Below are 18,157 nucleotides of genomic sequence, written 5' to 3'. Positions count from 1 at the left end.
TAGCACATATAACACCTGTATCTAGATATTAAGTTAGTCTAGATATCAAATCTAACACTTTCTTTTTTGTTTATTATACTTTAAGTCCTGGGGTACATGTGCAGATTGTGCAGGTTTGTTACTTAGATATACACGTGCTGTGATGGTGGTTTACTGTGTCCATGGCCCCATCATCTACATTAGGTATTTATCCTAATGCTCTCCCTCCCTAATCCTTCCACTTCCTGCTACTTTTCCTTTAGTCCTCCACCCCTCAGGACCCTGTTTGATGTTCCCCTCCATTGTCTGTGTGTTCTCATTGTTCAATACCCACTTATGAGTGAGAACATGCAATATTTAGTTTTCTGTTCTTGTGTCAGTTTGCTGGGAATGATGGTTTCCAGTGTCACCCATGTCCCTGCAAAGGACATGAGCTTATCTTTTTTTATGGCTGCATAGTATTCCATGGTGTATATGTGCCACATTTTCTTTATCCATTCTATCATTGATGAACATTTGGGTTGGTTCCAAATCTTTGTTATTGTGAACATTGCTGCAATAAACATACATGTGCATGTATTTTTATAATAGAATGATTTATAATACTTTGGGTATATACCCGCTAATGGGATTGCTGGGTCATTCAGAAGATGGTTGAATTAATTTACACTCCCAACAACAGTGTGAAAGTGTTCCTTTCTCTCCACTTCCTCTCCAGCATCTGCTGTCTCCTGAATTTTAATGATTGCGATTCTAACTGGCATTGAGGTGGTATCTCAATGTGGTTTTGATTTGGATTTCTATAATGACCAGTGTTGATGAGCTTTTTTTCATGTTTGTTGGCTGCGTAAATGTCTTCTTTTCAAAAATGTCTGTTCATATTCTTTGCCCACTTTTTGATTTTTTTTTGTTTTTTTCTTGTAAATTTGTTTAAGTTCTTTGTAGAGTCTGGATATTAGCCCTTTGTCAAATGGGTAGCTTGCCAATTTTTTTCCCATTCTTTTGGTTGCTGGTTCACTCTTGGTAGTTTCTTTTGCTGCGCAGAAGCTTTTAAGTTTAATTAGCTCCCATTTGTCAAGGTTGGCTTTTGCTGCCATTGCTTTTGGTGTTTTAGTCATGAAGTTCTTGCCCATGTCTATGTCCTGAATGGTGTTGCTTAAATTTTCTTCTAGTGTTTTTCTGGTATTAGTTATTATGTTTAAATCTTTAATCCATCTAGAGTTAATTTTTGTATAGGGTGTAAGGAGGGGATTTAGTTTCAGCTTTCTGCATATGGCTGGCCAGTTTTCCCAATACCGTTTATTTAATAGGGAATCCTTTCTCCATTGCTTGTTTGTTTTTGTCAGGTGTGTCAAAGGTCAGATGGTTGTAGATGTGTTGTGTTCTTTCCGAGGCCTCCATTTTGTTCCATTGATCTGTATCTCTGTTTTGGTACCAGTACCACACTGTTTTGATTACAGTAGCCTCGTGATACAGTTTGAAGTCAGGTAGCATGATGCTTCCAGCTTTTTTATTTTTTTTTTTTCTTGTCTTGGCTATGTGCGCTCTTTTTTGGTTCCATATGAAGTTTAAGGTGATTTTTTCCAGTTCTGTGAAGAAGGTCATTGGTGGTTTAATGGGGATAGCATTGAATCTGTAAATTACTTTGGGCAGTATGGCCACTTTCAGGACACTGATTCTTTCTAACCATGAGCATGAAATGTTTTTCCATCTGTTTGTGTCCTCTCTTATTTCCTTGAGCAGTGGTTTGTAGTTCTCATTGGAGAGTTCTTTCACATCCCTTGTTAGTTGTATACTTAGGTATTTTTTTTCTGTTAATATTAATTAGGAATGGGGATTCACTTATGATTTGACTGTTTGCCTATTATTGGTGTATAGGAGTGTTTGTGATTTTTGCACATTGATTTGGTGTGCTGAGACTTTGCTGAAGTTGCTTATCAGCTTAAGGCGATTTTAGGCTGAGATGATAGTGTTTTCTAAATATACAATCATGTCATCTGCAAACAGGGACAATTTAACATCCTCTCTTCCTATTCAAATACCCTTTATTTCTTTTTCTTTCCTGATTGCCCTAGCCAATACTCTCGTAACTCCTATTCCGATATTATGTTAAATAGGAGTGGTAAGAGGGGGCTTCCTTGTCTTCTGCCAGTTTTCAAAGGGAATGCTTCCAGCTTTTGCCCATTGAGTATGTTATTGGCTGTGGGTTTGTCATAAGTAGCTCTTATTATTTTGATATATGACTCATCAATACTTAGTTTATTGAGAGTTTTTAGCATAAAAGGCTGTTAAATTGTGTCAAAGGCCTTCTCTGCATCTATTGAGATAATCATGTCATTTTTGTCTTTGGTTTTGTTTATGTACATTTATAGATTTGCGGATGTTGAACCAGCATTTTATCCCTGGGATGAAGCTGACTTGATTGTGATGGATAAGCTTTTTGATGTACTGTTGGATTCTGTTTGCCAGTATTTTATTGAAGATTTTTGCATCAATGTTCATCATGGATATTGGCCTGAAATTTTCTTTTTTAGTTGCATCTCTGCCAGGTTTTGGTATCACAATGATATTGGTCTCATAACTCAAACACAATTTCTTTTGGTTATATCCTGTTTATTTATATATACTCTTTTTACAAGCAACACTGTAAATAATATTTGAAATAAAATGAAGATAGGCATACATCTTGTCACATGATTACACTGATAAAAATATGATTACTTTTTTGGCATTGAAATGCAAAAACAAATAGAATTTGGACTTAAATTAGACCAAGTTCAAGTCTTATTGTGTTCCTTACTGTCATCATGATTTCACAAAATTCTGAACATTGCAATCTCTGTTTGTAGAAGGGCACTACCATACTGACTTCATAGAGTGCTTGTGAGGATATTATGTCAAGCAATTAGCAAAGTGTACCTGTAAATAATAGCTTTGAGGTGTTACTAGCTTAGGAAACCCCTCTGTGTCACAAAAAGTATGCTACAGAAGGTTCGTTGTGTCTGGCTTTCCAGAATATTGAACCCAGTTGGTGATGCTGATATTAGCATCCATTGAGAGGATGAGCAGTCTGTTCCTTTTATTATGTTTCTTTTGCTTACTGGCCATACTCAGGTGGATACTTACTTGCCTCATTCACTCTGAAGGCTTGTAGATCACTTGGTCTTAAGAATTTAAAGGTTTCATAAGGCAGAAACTAATTTATTGACTTTGTTCAGGATTGGCTTTTTTTTTCTTTATAAGCTTCTCTTTTCTCTATGGTTTTTTTCATTCATCAGAACCTATTGGCAGTTGTATATGATCCATTGCTGTTATACATTCCTAAACTACTTTATATTTCTGGTAGATTTTTCTTTGTATTTTTTTCTTATGTCTGATAGTCACATGTATAAGTCCATCCTTACATTGCTATAAAGAAATGACTGAGACTGGATAATTTATGAAGAAAACAGGTTTTAATTGGATCATGGTTCTGCAGGCTGTACAGAAAGCATGGCTGGGGAGGCCTCAGTCAGCTTACAATCATGGCGGAAGATGAGGCGAAATAGGAATGTATTACGAGGCTGGAGTAGGAGGAAGAGAGAGGTGGGGAGGTGCTACACTCTTTTAAACAAACAAATCTTGTGATAACTCACTATCACGAGAACACCTCCGAAGGAGAAATCTGCCCCTGTGATCTAATCACCTCCCACCAGTCCCCACCTCCCACACTTAGGGTCACAATCTGACATGTTATTTGAGCAGAGACACAGACTCAAATCATATAATCATATTACATATATAAAACTTGATACATACATTTGTCATTTTTGATGACAATTTCTCTTTCCTATTTTGAAAAAATTATCCTCTAAGTGCTATGTTGGCCACTGGGATTTCCTCGTTTTTTAATTTAGAAGTCAAAAAGACTGATCCTTTCTCTATAAACTTTTATAAAGTTTGTAGACATTTGATATGGGCTTGATTTTCAGGACATTTCTCTCTGGGACTGAATTTTCAGCAACTGATGAAAAATCAAAGTGATGGTCAAAATCAGTGGAATCAGTGGTAGTGATGATGGAAGCATTATTCTGGATACGTAATTATTGCTTTTGGCCTTCCATAACTATCTTAGTTTCTGTAAAATTTTCAAAGTATCTTTGTTTACTTTATGTAGCCACAGCTACTTTCTGTTGAATAGAAGTAAGAGTCTCATTGGATGAAAAGTTTCTCATACTCTGGTCTTATCCTTCTTAGCATCTTCATCACCATGCCTGCTTAAATACTCTATGCAACGGCCACACTTAATGTCTTACTATTATACAAATGGTAATGCATAGTTAGCAATAGTATCTGTGTTAGTTTTCTGTTGCTATCTGATATAGTTTGGATTTGTCCCCTTTAAATCTCATGTCGAAGTGTAATCCCCAGTGTTGGTGGTGGGGCTTGGTGGAAGGTGTTTGAGTCATGGGGGTAGATCCCTCATGAATAGCTTGGCGCCCTCCTCAAGATGGTGAGTGAATTCTTACTCTGAGTTCATGTGAGATCTTTTTGTTTAAAAGAGTGTAGCACCACCCCTGACTTCTTGCTCCTTCTCTTGCCATGTGATCACCTGCTGCTCCTTTGCCTTCCACATGATTGTAAGCTCCCCGAAGCCCTCAGCACAAAAAGATGCTGGCACCATATTTCCTGTAGAGTTTACCGAATTGTGAGCCAGTTAAACCTCTTTATGAGTTACCCAACCTTGGGTATTCTGTAAGACCAGTGCAAAATGAAATAACATACTGCCTTAACAAATTACCACATAGTGGCTTACCTAACACAAGTTTGTTACATTACAGTTATGTAGGTCAGAAGTCTGACTCAGTTATTACTGGGCTAAAATGAAATATTAATAGGCTTGTTCTCATTTCTGTAGGTTCTGAGGGAGGATCTATATCATTCTTTATTAAAATTGTTGGGAGAATTCTGTTGCTTGTAGTTGTAGGAGTTGGGGTTGTTTACTTGCTGGGTCTAAGCTAAGGGCCATTTCTGGCTTCTCTAGGCCACAGAATTCCTTTGATCATGATTTCCTGTCTCTATCTTCAAAGCAGGGAATGGAAAATCAAGTCCTTGTCATGTATCATCTTTCTGATTCTTCTTTCATCATTATATCTCTCTTTAACCTCAGCCAGGAAAGATTCCCTACTTTTAAGGACTCATGTGATTTTATATACATAAATATTCCATAATAATCACCTTATGTCAAGATATATATTTTTAATTATGCCAATAAAAGTTTCTTTTTCAACAAAAGGTAATATATTTATATACTCCAGGCTTTAGGGGATGACCATCTTGTAGGGAAGATTATTCTCTTTGTGATAGAACACCCTCTGATTCCAAAAGACTTACATACAACCCATCCCAATGTCCCCCAAAGTCTCAACTCATTAGAAGAAACAACAGATATTCTAAGATATGATCTGATGCACTGGAATGCATAAAATTATGTGACCTCACGCATAGACATACTTCTTTGTAGTATTTCTACAGATATAAAAATTCTGATAAACTTTATTTTTATGATTGTCATGAAATGTTTGTTGCAATAAGTGTTTTAGTCCATTCTTATGATGCTTAAAGGACTGCCTGAGACTGGAAATTTATAAAGAAGAGAGGTTTAATTGACTCACCATTCTGCATGGATGGAGAAGCCTCCAGAATCTTATAGTCATGGTGGAAGGGGAAGCAAAGATGTCCTTTTTCACATTATGGCAGGAAAGTGAAATGCTGAGCAAAAGGAAGAAATGCCCTTTATAAAACCATCAGATCTCATAAGAACTCATTCAGTATCATGAGCAGCATGGGGGTGACTGACCCCATGATTGAATTACCTCCCACCAGGTGCCTCCCACAACACATAGGAATTATGGAAACTAAAAATCAAGATGAAATTTGGGTGGGTATGCAGCCAAACCATATTATTCTGCCCGTGGTCCCTCCTATATCTCATGTCCTCACATTTCAAAACATAATCATGCCTTCTCAGCAGTCCCCCAAAGTCTTAACTCATTCCAGCATTAACTCAAAAGTCCAAGTCCAAAGTATCACATGAGACGAGACAAGTTCCTTCTTCCTGTAAGTCTATAAACTCAAAAGCAAGTTAGTTACTTCTTAGATACAATGGGGTACAGGGATTGGGTCGGTACACCTGTTCCAAATGGGAGAATTGGATAAAACAAAGGGACTGCAGGCTCCAAGCAAGTCCAAAATCAAGCAAGGCAGTCAAATCTTAAAGTTTTAAAATGATCTCCTTTGACTCTGTGTCTCACATCCAGGGCATGGTGATATAAGAGGTAGGTTTCCAAGGCCTTTGGCAGCTCTGCCTCTGTGGCTTTGTATAGCTGCTTCCTTGGCTGCTTTCACAGGCTTGTATTGATGGTCTGTGGCTTTTCCATGTGCACAGTGTAAGCTGTTAGTGGATCTGCCATTCTGAGGTTTGGAGGATGGTGCCTCTCTTCTCACAGCTCTACTAGGCAGTGCCCAGTGGGGACTCTGTGTGGGGGACTCTGACCCCACATTTTCCTTCTGCACTGCTCTAGCAGAGGTTCTCCATGAGGGCTCTGCCTCTGCAGCAAACTTCTACTTGGACATTCAGGTGTTTCCATATATCCTCTGAAATCTCAGTGAATATTCCCAAATCTCAATTCTTGACCTCTGTGCACCCACAGGCTCAACACATGTGTAAGCTGCCAAGGCTTGGGTCTTTCACCCTCTAAAGCAATGGCGTGAGCTGTACCTTGGCCCCTTTTAGTTATGGCTGGAGTGGTTTGGATGTAAGTGACCAAGTACCAAGGTTGCATACAGCAAGGGTGCCCTGGACTCAGCCCAGGAAACCATTTTTCCCTCCAAGGCCTCTGGGCCTGTGATAGGAGAGGCTGCCAAGAAGATTTCTGACATGCCCTAAAAACATTTTCCCCATTGGCTTAGTTAACATTCACCTCCTCATTCCTTATGCAAATTTATTCAGTAGGCTTGAATTTCTTTCCAGAAAATGGGTTTTTCTTTTTATTGCATCATCAGTCTGAAAATTTTCAAACTTTTTATACTCTCCTTTTTTTAAAATGCTTTGCCATTTATACATTTTTTCCTCCAGATACCCTAAATCAACTTTCTCAAGTTTGAAGTTCCACAGATCTCCAGGGCAGGGCCACAATGCCACCAGTCTCTTTGCTAAAGCATAACAAGGGTCACCTATGCTCCAGTGCCCACCAAGTTCTCCATCTCCAGCTGAGTCTCTGTCTGAACTTTATTGTTCATATCACTATCAGCATTTTGGTCAAAGCCATTTAACAAGTCTCTAGGAAGTTCCAAACTTTCCCATGTGTCCCTGTCTTCTGAGCCCCTCAAGTCTCTAGGAGTTTTCAAACTTTCCCACATTTTCCTGTATTCTATTGAGATCTCCTACTTGTTAAAACCTCTACCTGTTACCCAGTTCCAAAGTTACTTCCACATTTTTGGGTATCCTTGCAACAGTGCCTCACTCGATTAGTATCAATTTACTGTATTAGTCCATTCTCATGCTGCTATAAAGGACTGCCTGAGACTGGGTAATTTATAAAGGAAAGAGGTTTAACTGACTCACAATTCTACATGGCTGGAGAGGTCTCAGGAAACTTATAATCATGGTGGAAGGGAAAGCAAGGATGTCCTTCTTCACATGATGCCTGGAAGGAGAGTACTGAGCAAAAGGGGAAAAGCCCCTTATAAAACCATCAGATCTCATGAGAACTCACTATCATGAGAACAGCATCATGGCAGTAACCATCCTCATGTTTCACTTACCTCCCACTGGGTTCCTCCCATAACATGTGGGGATTATGCGAACTATAACTGAAGATAAGATTTTGGTGGGAACACAGCCAAATCATATCATTAATCATATAAACTGCACCATTGAGTATAAACAGGACAGAAGATAATTTCCTTTTACTAGGTGTCAATAAATGTGGAATCCTCTAGTTACAATTATATATGTATTACTGGAATAATTTCTCTCAGACTAAATTCTGGTTCAGTATATTTCAATCTTTGTTTCTCCTCTATTACCAATACTTTTCATCTTGAATGCCTTAGGCTATGTTTACATTGCAGCCCCTAGTACAGTGTGTCGTGATACCAGATGAATTATGAGTAGTAGGAGTGTAAACTTCTATAAACCATTCCTAGCCAGGATGTCTAGCAGTATCTTAACTATATATAAAAGTGAGGCATATATCTCATTAACCTCAACCTAATATGTCCTCAATTTAAATTATCTTCAGTTGATCCCAAACGTACATGGAATCATTCCAAACCTACCATATAGGAGTGGGAATTTTGATCGAGTAGGAGACAAAGCAAAAAGAAACAGCAATCTTAACTAATTTTAGTTAAAATATCTTACTTTGGCAAATCATAGAACTATAGAAACATATAAACATACTCTTAGGACCTCTTCCAGGTATTGGAAGGGACCATGCACATAAGGGGCCTGAAAGCATCCAGAGAAATTTTCTCTCCTAAGGAACGTGATCATATGCCAAGTCTTCTAGCAATTCTGTTCTTCAACTAACAGCCCAGAAATCTTGGGGTAATTTAGACTTCCCTCTTTCATTCAGGCTCTATATCCATTAGCAAATCCTTCAAAATATACTCATACTTCAAACACTTCTTCCCATCTTTCTCTATTATTGTGACCTGTGCCACCATCAACTCTCATTTGTATTATTTTAACAATCTCCTAGTTTATCTCTCTTATTTTGCTCTTAATCTCCTTTAATCTTCTCTCAACATAGCACCCATTCAGGAGTTTGTAAGTAAATCATAGCACTTCTCTGCTCAACAGCTTCCAACAGCTTGTCATCTTACTTGAAATAAAAGCATAGTCATTACCAAGACCTGTAAGGCTCTCCTTATCTGGCACCTTTAGATCTTGACCTCCTTTTTCCTTACTTGCTTTTTTACTGCTGCAGTCACACTGGCCTCTTTACTTCCTTACACATGTCAGGCAGGTGTCCACCTAGTAGTTATAAGCCTTCACAGTTCCTGCTGCCTGAGGTAAACTCACCTTAGTGAGGCTTTTCCTTGCTGTATTGCCTGTTATTTCACCCTTGTCTGCTGCATAGATTCTTCAGATTACTTTTTCTTGCTTAATTTTATTTTATAATTATTTTCTAATGTAGTATTTGCTTTACATATTTATGTTATTTATATATGTATTTTGTTATTTATTATCTATTTCTACCACTGGAAAATAAGTTCCACAAGGCAGGTATGTTTGTCTTTTTCGTTCACTGTGTCCCTTTACTGCCTAGAAAGGTGCCTGGCACAATAGGTGCTCAGTAAATATTTATTAATAAATATTCATTCAAAATGAATGAATTCTTGACCTTCGTTTGTTAACTTGGGATTGACGAACAAGTCCCTCAAAATTGAATTTATGTAATTAATGTGTTACCATAGTATTTTGCAATAACCTACAAAGTACAAATCAAATGGTGTTATGCTTAGTTGTTTAACTTTCTTCTTTACTGTCTATGCTATAAGTTCCCTTAGGTTAGGTTCCAAGCCATTATCATCTGTATGCTGATTGTGTAGCATACTGAAACACGGTAGACATTAATAATACTGTTTATTAAAATAAACTTAAAACTAGGTAAACATATTGACTGAATGCCAATCATAAATTTTATTATTAAACATCAAGGTAAAAGTTGTTATCTCATCAATGGAGAACTTCTAGAAACTTAAGAGAGTTGACAAGCAAAAGTTTTTAATTGGAAATTTCATGGCTGAAAATCTTTGGAGATCTGCATTTAGCAAAGAAGTATCATTTTAGTAGTTGCAAAAGTTGGAATCACAAAAGAGTCCATAATGAATTATTTGATTAAGCCATTTATTTGAGAATCCTAGAACATGTAATAAAGACATTATTGGGCCCAAAGGGTCTTTAAGTATTTCTCAATTGAATGAAAAGAAGATAATAACTTGAATTGTTCACTATATCATTTATAGATTACATTCTAGAGCAGCATCTCACAAAATGTGAAAATTATGTTCACGGGATATTAATAAGGTTAAATAAAAATAAGAAGTAAATACCAGGTTAAACAAAGTTAAAATAGTTTCTTTGCTATAGAATTTTTCTTAGCTTTTAATATGTGTTGTGATTCACCAAGGAATAGATACAGAAAATCACATTCTCCAAAAGTTTTTGTTTACAAACCCTTTTATTTTTTTCCTTGGACATCTTTTCTTTGAGACACATTTTAGAGGCATCCCAACAAACAGGAAATCCGGATGTGACATACGGTTTAAGAGTACAAGATGTCAGGCTGTAGGTACTGTTTCTCATGGGTTGATGCCAAGTACTATGCTAATGTACAAGCAAGGACCATCTTCATATCACATAATACCTTACCAGTCATTTTTAACTAGTACTGCAACATATATTTAAGTTGTACATTCAACATTTCTTTCCATTTAGGAAGATATGTCAGCTGGTTCATGGGACCTTCAAGTGTTATCTTAAGATACGTTAGTCTGAGAAGTTCCTTTGTTTATACCAGAGTGGTCCACCTATGGATTCTAATGATCTGAAACTACTTAATCATTTTGCCAACCATTTAGATATTTTCAGGCACCATAGTTAGATCAAAATATTTTGCAAATGTAAAACACTGTTCTCCTAACTCTGCTTGATAACTAGATGTGTTTCAACACATCATATGATGGAGGCTGCTTTTTCCAACTGAATATTCTCCATATCTAAAATATTTCACAAGACAGTTCAGCAGCTGTCTGAAAAGCTGTTTGATTTCAAAGTGTTCTCCAGCCTTATGATTGTCCAAGTTCCAAAATAGTACTTTGTGTGATTATATCCTAACTAAAAGGCTACAGGCTGTTAAAGGACTGACTCCAAATCAAATGCCAAATGTGTCACCATGTATTGTACTTTAGACTTATCTGAAGCCAAACATTTAGAAAACACTTGATTTAATTCAGTAAGTATTGATTGGGTATCCCTTATATGCAAAATAGTTGATTTCATGCTGATACCTAGAACATAATCTGAAAGTTTTATCAGCAAAGCAATTATTAGGCACTCAGAATGTTGGTTCCCTTCAATACCATTATAATTCTGGCTAGCAAACACTCATTCAAGTCATATGAGCAATGAGTGAAGATAATTTAATGTGTGTAATTGGAAAAGGATCATTAGTGATGGTACTCAAACCAACTCCCTCTTTGATGAAGCTATATAAGGTTAGCCAGACATGTTTTTGACAGGATTGGATTCTGATACAGGAATCTGACAATTCCGTCAATTATTTATTTACTTCCAGTGAATTAGAAACTAAATGATTACATTTAAACTGGGAATGAAGAGTTCATATAAACCAAAGTTATTTCTAAGAGCCATGAGAGAGATAAATCCAATGTGAGCAGAGGGTGTGCTCCAATGAGTGGAGATGAGGAGGGAGCTAGAACTGTGTCAGGTATCATGTTGAAATTCAGGAAAAGACCCAGAACTAAAAACTAAATCAAACTATACATGACATTTAATAAATACCAACCAGTACCTAAAGAGATGAACCAAAGTTAGGACTGGAAATCACAGAACTTAGAAAAAAATTTAGAAAAGGGAAAAATATGAGCAAAAGTTAATTTGGTGGTTTGAATGATAGAAGGAGGTTCTAGAGAAGGGAAAGCATTAAAGTTTACCTATTTGTTTTCACTTAGATATTAATGCAAATAAATGTTTGAGGTCATTCTCAGGAAGCTTCAAGTCTCATACAGTATTCGATACTGATCCGTATGACTTTTTCCCTGAAAATGGGCCCTGAGAAAAGGAATCTCTGTTGTTCCCATTTCATCATCTAAACAGAAACGGCTTGTGGGATATTTAAAGAACATGAATCTGGGGGTTTGTCCTGTCTACTCTAGTCAATCTGGTAGTATGGAAGAGTATTGAGGAAAATTAAAACAGAAATTCCCACTCAGCATCTCTTCCTCTCCTGCCTCTTCCCCGCAATAGTCTGGTACTTGTCCTCACTTGGGTTCTTGACCACTTTTTCCTTTTCTTGCTTTGTCTGTCATAGTTGAGGGAGACAGTGGTTCTATGGTGAGGTAAATGGATGCTTGTGGAAGAATCATAAAGATCATCTCAGGCTTAATATCAATGGTGTGCTTTAGAGTTAAAATAAAATTACATGCAGATCTGTTTTTGTGACAAATCTAAAAGATTGTATTGCCTACATTTCTGCTATTGTAAGTGTTCCAAGGAGCTAAGGTTTTTTATGATCTTTTCTTTCAGATAAGACTGAAGGGCAAAAACTTTATTGAATTCCCTTAGTATATGATTAAGATATATTGATGCAATTCAAGAAATATTGATTGAAAGTCCTGGAAAGCAAGATGAACATTTTCCTCAGTCATAGAGCTTACACTAGTAACAAGTACCTTAAGTGTTACAAAAGAGGGCTTATTGAGTGATTTGGTAGTAGCTTTCAAGGTGCTTAACATAGTCTAGAGAGTTAAGGAAATCTTTCTTGAGTAGGTAATGCTTATGATGAAACTTATAAAGCCTGATGCGATTTGGTAAGAAGCAAGTTGTAGTGGAGTGCACTCTCTCCAGCAGAGTAGTAACTTGCATCTACACAGATAAAATGAACAAGAGGAGCAAATCAAATTTCCTGGCACCCCCATACAACCAAATGAAAAAAACTCATACCAAATTAATGTGATCTTATCACGATAGATGAGGCATGAGCAATAGCATCACTCATAGATAATTATGATGTTTCAGATTCCTTATGCCTTAATCTATTTGATCAGAATGATAACCAGAAAAGATGGATGCTGTCATTCCCTAGGAAGACTTATGGATTTTCTCAATGGTGAACATCTACTCAGAAGTTGGGACTGTTTTCAAATATAGGTCTGATTTCAAAGCTTATAAAATACTTAATTGCAAATTCCTTTACTTGTGCTTTACTTTTCCTTAAATACGAGTATAAATTAATATGAGTAGTTTAATGGTTGTAGCAGATGTCTTTTGATCCATACAGCCCATCCCTGGGCCACCTCTGAATTCCACTGTAGCTGGGTGCCCAGGCCAAGTGCACACTAAAAGTATCTTTCTTTCTTTTCTGAAACAGAGTCTCACTCTGTCACCCAGGCTGGAGTTCAGTGGCATGATCTTGGCTTACTGCAATCTCTGCTGCCTGTGTTCAAGCAATTCTCCTGCCTCCACCTCCCAAGTAGCTGGGCTATAGGCATGCACCACCACACCTGACTAATTTTCGTAGTTTTTAGTAGAGACGGGGTTTCACCAGGTTGGCCAGGCTGGTCTTGGACTCCTGACCTCGTGATCCACCCACCTTGGCCTCCCAAAGTGCTGGGATTACAGGCATGAGTAACCTCACCAGGCATAACAGTATTTTTCGGGCAATCATACCTTACTGTATTTTCCTGGTTTTCTGTCTCAGGGCTTTCCCTGAAACCAAGGGAATTTGCTCAGCCTGGTTGAATTCATGGAGATTATACTATCCTCTAAAGTAACTCTTGCACAGTGGAGTAGGGAGTCTAATGGGTAAAAGCCGAGTCTTCTCTCTTTTGTAGGGCCAGTTTTAAGGTGCTTTCTCCATGGTTATTCAGAAGGTTCCTGGGGAATTGAGACCTAGCTGTCCACAGCGATAATCAGTATTGTATGATGCTTCATTTTTCTTGCTTCTCTGCCTCACTCTCTTCATTTCCTGCCTTTGTTTCCTGAAGCAACTTCCCAGGTAAATCACCTGAATCTGGTCCTTGTGCTAGGTTTTGTTATCAGGGAAGTTCAAACTAAAACAATGCTTTGAGTCATGGACTTTTTAGTAAAAATTTTATACTGTGTTTCAGCTGAAAGTCCACTAGATATCCAGCAAAAATAATGTATTGCAATTGTATTTTACTACCATATGGGAGTCCTCAGATGCTTCAGTGTTTAAGGAATAACAAAAGCAAAACATACATAAAACATAGCACAAAATCTGAAGAAGTAGGCATCAATAGTATGGCTGACTAGATATGCCTAACACTTACTTATTTCCCACCACAAAAAAAGGACCAAGATGATAAACAACTACATTTTAACCAGTGTGACTAAAGGAAAGCACTGGAGTACAAGGGAGTGATGGAAACTCTGTGGATCATAGAAACTCAGATGGCTACATAGAGAACGGAAAGGAACACCTTGCCTCTGCCATCCCATTTCACCAGTCAGAATAAGTTCAGAACCAGGAAGACTTCTCCCTGTTGGGAAAAGTTAACTAGGAGGCCTCCAGAAGCCCCCATTACTGCTAAAGACACCTGCAGTCTTTGATACTGAAGAATCTTGCAGTACTCATAGGCCCTAGATCCAGTTTAGGGAACATTCTGGAGTTTGTGTGGCCATATGACTTCAGGAAATGAATCCACACCATGTTTTACAACCTTGTAATTCAAGATGAGACTGTACTGTGACATTGTGGAGTTAGAGTCACTGCTAGAGTACATCCTACTTGTGGCACCAGTAGCCAGTGCAGTGGTTCATATCTGAGTCTCTGTCACCATTCAACCGGTCTCACACAGTAGTATACCATTTGCTAGATGAGTTGCTGTAGCTTCCAAGCCACTGGAAACAAGCTTCCTAGGAGGCACTCTGTCTCTCCCATCTGAGTAGCCCCCAGCTACTTAAAGCCCCAGGCCCAGCAGAACAGCCATGACCCTGATGTCCAATCCCACATGATACCCTGTCTCCCAAGAATCAATGGGTCTAGCCCAGAAGAGAAATTGTGCCTGAGTCAGCAAACCAGCCACATCTCATCAGCACATGAAGCAACCCACTGCCCCACTGCTAGGGAAATGGAGCTTTGACTAGGGCAGCAGCCACAGCCACAGTCCTTGAGCCTGTGTGGCATCCAGCACCCCTAAAGAAACATACCTTTGACTGATGTTTATCACTCTGCCCTCTGGGAAGAACAGGTTCAGCGCTCTTTCTCTCAAAATTTAGAATAGCCTCCAGGAGTCTTAGCTGCTGAGCATACCACCTTGCTGGAGAGGGAAGCCAACATTGCACTGCTCCCTGCCCCCACAGAGCCCAAGCCACAGCTGAGCCTTAGCATTCCTAAATCCTTGCTGCCAGTGCTCCTGGGTCACTGCTGTGTCCCACAGTTGCTGTGTCCAACAACGTCAGGGTCCAGAGTCACCACTATGCAGTACCCTCTCCCCTCGGGGACATAAAAAACTTAAAAAAGAAAGGAAGCATGACACCACCAAAGGAACAGAATAAATCTCCAGTAACCGAGCCCCAAAGAAATGGAAATGTATAAATTGCCCATAAAGGAGTTCAAAATAATGATCTTAAAGAAACCAAGCAAGATGAAAGAGAACATGCATACATAATCCAATGAATTTAGAAAAACAAACCCCTATCTAAATAAGAAATTCAACAAAGAGATAGATGTAACAAAAAGAACCAAACAGAAATCTGGGTACTGGAAGACTCAATTTTTGAAATTCAAAAATGCAGTCGAGAATGTCAACAGCAGATTAAAACAAGCAGAGGACAGTTTCTGAATTTGAAGACTGATTTTTATAAATAACTTAGTGAGAAAAAAAATGAAAGAAGAAAAGTAAAGAAAGCCCTTGCTATCTCCCCATCCTCTAGAATTCCCTTAATAAAATACTTTTAACCAATAGCAGTAGAATATACATTATTTTCCAGCACACATGGAATGTTCACCAAGATAGAGCATATGATAGGCCATGAAACAGGTCTTAGTAGATTCAACAAGATTGAAATAATAACCAGTATTGTTTATGATCGTACGATATGAAATCACAAATCAATTATAGAGAAATCTTTCCTTAATTAAAGTATTTCATTAAGGGAATTCTAGAGGGAGGAGAGATGGTAAAAAGTACAGCAAACTTACTTGATTAAACAGTTCTGGAAAATTTTTCAAGTCTTGGGACAAATATGAACATTCAGATTTATGAAGCTCAAGGATCATCAAACATGTTTAATCCAAATAGGTCCTCTTCAAGGCATGTTGTAACAAAACTGTTAAACATACAATTTTAAAAGCAGCTAGGGAAAAGCATGGCATGATATACAAAAAGTTCTTTATTAGACTTTCAGCAGATTTTTTGCTGGAACCTTGCATTCCAGGAGAAAATGGGATTATATATTCAAACTTAAAAAACTCTCATCAAAGAATACAGTACTATGCCCAGCAAAACTGTTATTTAGAAATGAAAGAGAAATAAAGTATTTCCCAGATAAGCAAAAGCTGAGGGAATTCATCGCCACCAATCAACTTTATAAGAAATATTTAAGAAAGTGCTTTAACTATAAGTAAAAGACCAATAATTACTATCATGAAAACATATAAAAGTCTAACATTCACTAATAAAGGTAAATTTATAGAATTCAGAATATTCAATTACTGTAATAGTAGTGTATAAATCTTTTAAATGTCTAGTGTGAGGTTAAAAGTTAAAATGGTCAAAATAACTGTAGCTACAATAAGTTGTTAAGAAATAAACTATAAAAGTGTAAACTGTGACAAGAGAAGTATGAAATGTTGGATTGAGGACAAAAGGCTGAATGACTTATACATGACTAAAGTTAAGTTGTTGTCAGCTTAAGATAGTCTGTTATAACTATACATTGTTTTATATAAGCTCCATGGTAACTGCACAGTAAAGAATTACAGCAGATAAGCAAATAAGAAAGAGAGAAATCAAGGCTCAGCATTGAAGAATATAACCACACTACAAAGGTAAACAGTAAGAGTGAAAAATGGAACAAAGTATCTACAAAAGAAACAAACAAAAGGAACAAAATGGTAGGAGTAAGTAATTATTTATTGATAATAACCTTAAATGTAAAGGACTGAACTCTTCAATCAAAAGAGATAGAGTGGTTGAGTGAAACAAAGTGACATCCAATTTTAAGCTGCCTATAAGAGACCCATTTTAACTTTAGTAATACACATAGGCTGAAAGTGAAGGGATAGAAGAAGATATTCTGCGTACTTTAAACAATGGATAGATTAACCCAAGAGAAAGTAAACAAGGAAATAGTTGACATATATATATATATAATTTAGACCAAGTGTACCTAACAGACATATATAAAACTTTTCAATTAATAGCAGCAGAATATTCATTATTTTCCAGCACACATGGATTGTTCACCAGGATAGAGCTTACCTTAGGCCATGAAACAAGTATTAATAGAGTCAACAAGTTTGAAATTGTAACTAGTATTATTTCCAGCCATACAATATGAAACTAGAAATCAGTTACAGAATATATCTTGGAAATTCATGAATAGGTTGACATTAAACAACATGCTTCTGAATAACCAATGGGTCAAAAAAAAAATCAAAAGAGGAACAGACAGTGACATCAGCAAGATGGCAGAGTTGAAGATACCCTGGCATCCCTCTTCTGACAAAAATAAAACTTGAAACTATTTAAAGACATGAGTACCACACTGACTTCACTAGAACTCAAGGGAGAAGCAGAGAAAACCTCTGGGTCTACAGAATTGAGAAAAGCTATGACTGGTAAAAGAAATGGTGATTTCAGACTGTGCTGTTCCTTTTTGCAAGCCAGCATATTACCACTCACAGAGAATTTTCTTAGACACATGGTTTCTGAGAGGATAGGAGAAAATTGAAGTTGAACATTTGATCTCTTCACTAATTAGAGAATCTTCATGGGAAAGCCCACTCTGGTTTTATCCCACAGGAACCTTCGGAGGTGTCAAGAGGGCTGAACTACATGGAATAAATTGGAAATAAAGAGCAAAGCACTGATTGAAGCAACTGATGTGTAGAATTTGGTGGTTACTCAGCAGTATGGTAAGTGGAGATGCCATGCTGATTAGACTAACTACTGCCGTAGTGCTGCTGGGAGTACAATACATGAAAAGGTGTGAATTCCTGGCTGAATTTGCAGAAATCCCAGGTGCTCATGAAGAGCCTTCCCCTATCCCAGACACAACTAAAAATTTGTAATTAGTTTTGCTTAAGTCTTTGTCAGGTTAGGAAGCAACACCAGGGAAACAATATAGATCTGGGGCAACGTTCATAATGCTCACTATAAGTCTTCTGCAGGCCAGGCAACAATGATAGGGCAATGA

At 37.5% G+C, this 18,157-nt stretch overlaps 1 protein-coding gene across 1 annotated transcript in view; it reads left to right on the top strand.

Moving 5' to 3' along the window:
• The window catches only part of LOC101052147 (ADP-ribosylation factor-like protein 2), an 889,888-nt gene that overhangs the window by 611,863 nt on the left and 259,868 nt on the right, over nt 1–18,157 (top strand). Inside the window, exon 1 of the transcript XR_012516387.1 lies at nt 8,507–17,876. The gene's annotated coding sequence lies outside the window, so the exon portion shown is untranslated. Of the gene's footprint in view, nt 17,877–18,157 lie in introns of the transcript that reaches the window.

Source organism: Saimiri boliviensis, chromosome 2 (assembly GCF_048565385.1).
Source record: "Saimiri boliviensis isolate mSaiBol1 chromosome 2, mSaiBol1.pri, whole genome shotgun sequence".
NCBI lineage: Eukaryota > Metazoa > Chordata > Mammalia > Primates > Cebidae > Saimiri > Saimiri boliviensis.
The sequence above is the reverse complement of the archived record's forward strand: the minus strand, read 5'-3'. Positions and strand labels throughout refer to the sequence as shown.